Raw genomic sequence first — 5156 nt, 5'->3', positions numbered from 1 at the left:
AATGGTCAGCACGCTCGACGAGTATTCAAGAGGTCCGTGGTTCGAGTCCCGGCGAGGGCATTGCGCATTGTTCACGTCTCTCACCATCAAAAATACCTAATGTGTCTACAGTGGCGCCCGAACTAAAAGGTGGTGAACGATGATTCTTCACCACCAGGGATTTGGCGACTGGGTCCCATAAAACCGCAGTCGCCCTTTAGAAGGGGGAACATATAAAGTGTTTCTCCCGCCCTCTTAGCATGCCTTCGTGGTGTAGTGGTCAGCACGCTCGATGCGAATTCGAGAGGTCCGTGGTTCAAGTCCCGGCGAGGGCATTGCTTGTTGTTCATGTCTCCTGCTTTCAAAAAATAATACTGATGTCTCTACAAGCTAAGGTGAGGGAAACCTACGAATATTACTTATATTTCATTGATGTCTTGAAGGATATTTTTCTTATCGTCTCGTGTTATCAACCGGTTAATTTTATCAAAATAGTCATTGGTAAATGTGATTACATTAAACGACGCTTATTGTATGTTAGAGATGGGGATTACATTTGATTGGGTTAACTAAATAATAGTTTAGCGCATGAGGGTTATCTGCCTACAGAAAGGGATGTTTTATGAAACTCACTCGCATTCATTTCACACATGGAAAAATCACAAAACCTCCCCCATAGCCAGTCCGTTCGCTGGGATCTGAATTCGGGTCGAGCTACCAGTGCTCAGCAGTTTTACTGCACGTCTGCTGATAGAAGTAGTTAGACAAGGTGTAAAACACTAAAACTTCCAACTCCTTATCCAGTTCGACTACTGTGTTCCGTGGTCTTAATGCCTCTGCTAAGAGTGAAATCAATTTTTATAGAAGTTGTTACTTAAATTTAGGAAAGATAATGTGCATTTTTCCTGCTCTGTGTTTATTAAAAATATTTCAGAGTTATTAATTTCCATTCCTCTTCCACTACTTTCCAGAATTCATCAATCGTGGTCGGTTTGCTCTTAGAAAGAACTCCTTTTAAGAGACAGAAGAAACAGTAGTCCATAGATGAAATTTCGGGGAATTTCGCAGAGGTACGTTGAAAAGGTATGTATGCAATACCTGTATCAGTCTTCAATTGTTCAAGAAATGCAGTGGTACTTTTAGATGTATGACTTGATGCTTTATCTTGATTGTCTTGTTAAAAATTATCGCAAACATTCGAAAATTACTTTACCTAAATCGTTGCATGTAATTAATGAGTAAATTTATGTAAATGAAGTGCCTATATTGTTTTCGTAAGTCATATAAGGAATAAATTCATCAAAAGGGAAGTAATAAAAAGAAAATTTTTAAAGTCAATTCTTTAATTGTAGACAAGTATATAAAACATCATTAATTTAATATGTGAAATATATGAATTTCACATTTAATATGTGAAACTACTGTACTAACATGCGTCATCCACTGCAAGTTTAAAAAAATGTATTTGGACTCGAGTGGATGAATAAAATGTATATTTTATTAATGATTGAAAATTTGAACATGATATAGGGAGAGTGTGAGCTAATAGTAGGAATTTAAAAAAAAAAGGAAAAGGAAATATTTGATTTCGTAAATGAAAGAGAAATGATTTGAAAATGTCAACGAAAATAATTTTTCGTAGGAAGAATCCATCTATATTCCGCAGATAATTTTTCCTGCAAAGCTGAAGCGTAAGAAATTTGTTAGTTCAGTATTTTGCCAATAGATGGCGGTAGGTGTCTAGACGGACGGTGGTAAAGCTTCAGATAATGGCGGTAACTGTTCTGTATAAAACTGATAGGAGTTTACGCCCAGTGCCAAAGAATCAATAGAAAGTATCTCCTTTCTTTTTCAGACCTTATCCTTAACAGTTGTGGTAACCTTCTTTAAAGTGGGAAATGCATTTATGTCTTAAAGAAAGTGTATCTTCACTAATTACTTTGGCCTACTTAACAGCATCTTCAAAGACTTGAGGGATTTTCCAAAGCACTTGGAAACCTACACACGTTCTGACATTCATCAGTTGAGAAATCTGTCACCTGGAGAAGAAGTATTTTTCAAGGTTTTTTTTTTTTTTTTTTTTCGTGAATGCTATATGAAAGGGACAGCTAGAGAATACTGATGAGAGGCCCTCTAAAATTAAGGGATACTGATAAGCCGGTGAACGAACACCACACATTTTACATTGCAAGTTTATTACATTCATCCAAAATTAAGAGTTGACCTTGTTTTTTTATCTTAAGATTTATGTCTCGGTGGCAGCACTTAACACGTGAGAGGATATGGAAATGCCAGCTTCTAAAAGACATATAATTACGAGAGTTGGCGAGAAGAAATTCGACTGAATATTTTCTTTTTTATTTATTTATTTATTTTTTAAGTAATCGTGAAGAATGACTTTTTTTCCAGATCCCCCCCCCCCAAAACCGGTTATATCTGATTTTGAAGACAACACTATGGGCTTAAATCTTTCGGAGCCGGCTCTGTAGCTTCTAATTTTTTGAGTGAAACATTTTCAGTGAAATCCGGGGCTCCAGATAGTAAAAGCTTCGATTTGTTATTTAATTATTAAAAAAATAAATAAATAAAATAAAATAAAATCTGAAAGATTTCAGATTTTAAATTACGTTTAAAGGGGGCGTTTTTTTAACGTTTTGTGTGTTACCTTTATTTATTAAATATCATGTTCTATGTACTCGAACCATAAAATTCAGTTCAACGGCAATATCACAAAATATTTAAAAAGAGCATATCTTAAAAAAAAAAAAATTCCAATACACAGTCTCGCGCGCTGGCGCTGTAGATAAAAGTGGTTTTTTCTCTTTTTTTTTCCCTTCCCTTACAGTGTTGCCATTGCTGTCTTTGAAATCGTCGAATTTGTTAATCATTAAAGTTTTACAAAATTTGAAATAGGTAAACAAAACAAATTCCAACCTCAAAATTCGGGCTTCCAAGTGCCCATGTTTGGTTGCAGGACTACGTTAATCATAATTGGATGGTTCTAGGTACCGTTGTTTTTTCACAATGCGAGAAACATTCATACATTCATGCAGATTTTTCATTATTTAGTTTCTCTAAATATAATACATGACGATAATATTTGGTGGCAACAGTTTGAAAAATGAATCAACGCAGAAAGTGAAATGACTCAAAATACCGTTTCTACACTAACGTCCTTTGCTTCTAACGCCGTTTTGGACTATTAAATCATGAAAACAAGGTATTGTCCACGAGTATGAAAAACGTTTTTGAGCAGTAGTTTTCGTGCTCAGATAAAATGGCTTCTAGTTCATTTTAAGCCTTCTTGACCGGATGAGTAAGATTTATAAATATTCTGCTTCCTGAAAAGACATAGTTTTGAAATGGGAGGTTTATTCTTGCATGTTTTTCCGTGCATTTTGCTGTTCGGAAGAAACGCGAGGCATATATATGAAGAATGTTTCCAAAATTCTAGGAATTTAGATATAGTTTTTTTTTATTTCGTCAGTTCTCCTTATTATTACAGAGCAGTTTTCTCAATATAATAATTGACTGCATTTATTCCAACGAAAGACTAGTTTTTTTGATCGCCTACAGAGAATCTTTTCGGTGTCTCCTCAATACACCTATTGATGGCATGGTCAAACTCGCAAATCGTAAGATTTTTTTTCAGATGTCGGAACAAACGTGAGAACAGAATACTCATCGTAGACGTTGAACAAGTTCTAAAACTTTCACACCCTCTTACCACAAAAAGAGCTGCAAAAAGTGTGCTATAAAAATGCGCCCGTATAAATCATATTAAGATGATATATATCATTAAAGTTGTGCAGTATGCTTCGAAATTAATAAAACAATCAAGAAATAATGATTAAATCAAAGTTAGATAACGGAGGGAGACAAATTAAAAAGGAAATGCATGTATCAAAATAAAAAATAAATAAATAAATAAATAAATAAATAAAAGACAGGAGTTTCGACAGAGAGAAATTTAGAAGAGAAAAGTTTTGACTCGAAATTTCTTGTGGAAAATTATGAATCCCTGAATAACACTAACAAATTTTGATTTATAACTTTTTAAAATCTTATGAAATTTAAATATGAATTTCCTTTTCACTTTCTTGTGCGTAGTAAAGGAAGTATTCATTTTTCGAAAACTTTCGGGTATCCATTTTGACTGTTGCCAAATCCTTTTTGATTATTTTTGGGGTGACGTAAGTACGGACAGAACAAAGGGCTCTTTTTCCCAAAACTGATCGTAAAATTGATTTAAAATGGATTTTTCACGACATCTGTACGTTAGTACACGTATATGTCTAGCATAACGCAAAAACGATTAGCGTAGAAAGTTTAAATTTTGTATAAGTGATGCTATAACATTTAGTTGTGCACCTCCCCTTTTTATTGCAACTAGCAGTGCCAGAATTATATATATATATATATATATATATATGTATACCCAGGCCTTATTTTGCAATGGTAGGTCGCAGTCATAGACTTCTAATTTCAGAACCGTTTTAAATGACGAAAATATTCATGTTTTAATAGTGTGAAATTTAAAAAATAAAAAAAATCTGAAAGCTTTCAGATTTTTCAAATACGCCCAAAGGGGCGTTTTTTTTTAACGTTTTGTGTGTTACTTTTATTTATTAAATATCATGTTCTTCGCACTTAAACCATACAAATTCAATTCAACAGCAATATCTCAAAATAATTTTAAAATGAGCATGACTATAGAATTTCTAATACACGGTCTCGCACGCTGGAGATAAATCCCCTCCCCGTACAGTGTTGCCACTGCTTGCTTTGTAATTGCTGAGTTTCTTAATCAAAAACTCATAAATGGTTTACAAAATATGAAACCGATAATAAAACAAATTCCAAATTTCAAATTTGGGCTTCCAGATACCCATATTCTCAGCAGAATTACGTCATTCAAAATTCGATGGCTCTATGTACCGTTGTTTTATGACAGTGCGAAAAACATGCAGACTTTTATGCAGATTCTTCATTATTTAATTCTTTAAATATAATACAGTGCTATAATATTTGGTGGCAACAATTAAAAAAGTGATTCGTCGTTTATAGTGAATCGACACAAAATGCCAAAACGAAATTAATAGCCCTTCTGTGCAAATTGCCCCTTTGGGCTAAAAAATAAATAAAAAATAAATTTTTCACAAATAACAAAATTTAAT

At 33.7% G+C, this 5156-nt stretch overlaps 1 non-coding gene across 1 annotated transcript; it reads left to right on the top strand.

The window, feature by feature from the left end:
• Positions 1-241: 241 nt before the first annotated feature.
• Positions 242-314, top strand: TRNAS-CGA (transfer RNA serine (anticodon CGA)). Its single transcript has one exon. It is a non-coding gene; the product is annotated as a tRNA-Ser (tRNA).
• Positions 315-5156: the final 4842 nt, after the last annotated feature.

This window comes from Stegodyphus dumicola, chromosome 8, assembly GCF_044657685.1.
Source record: "Stegodyphus dumicola isolate Sdum_Otavi_A_Nest chromosome 8, ASM4465768v1".
In the NCBI taxonomy this organism is placed as follows: Eukaryota; Metazoa; Arthropoda; class Arachnida; order Araneae; family Eresidae; genus Stegodyphus; species Stegodyphus dumicola.
The sequence above is the reverse complement of the archived record's forward strand: the minus strand, read 5'-3'. Positions and strand labels throughout refer to the sequence as shown.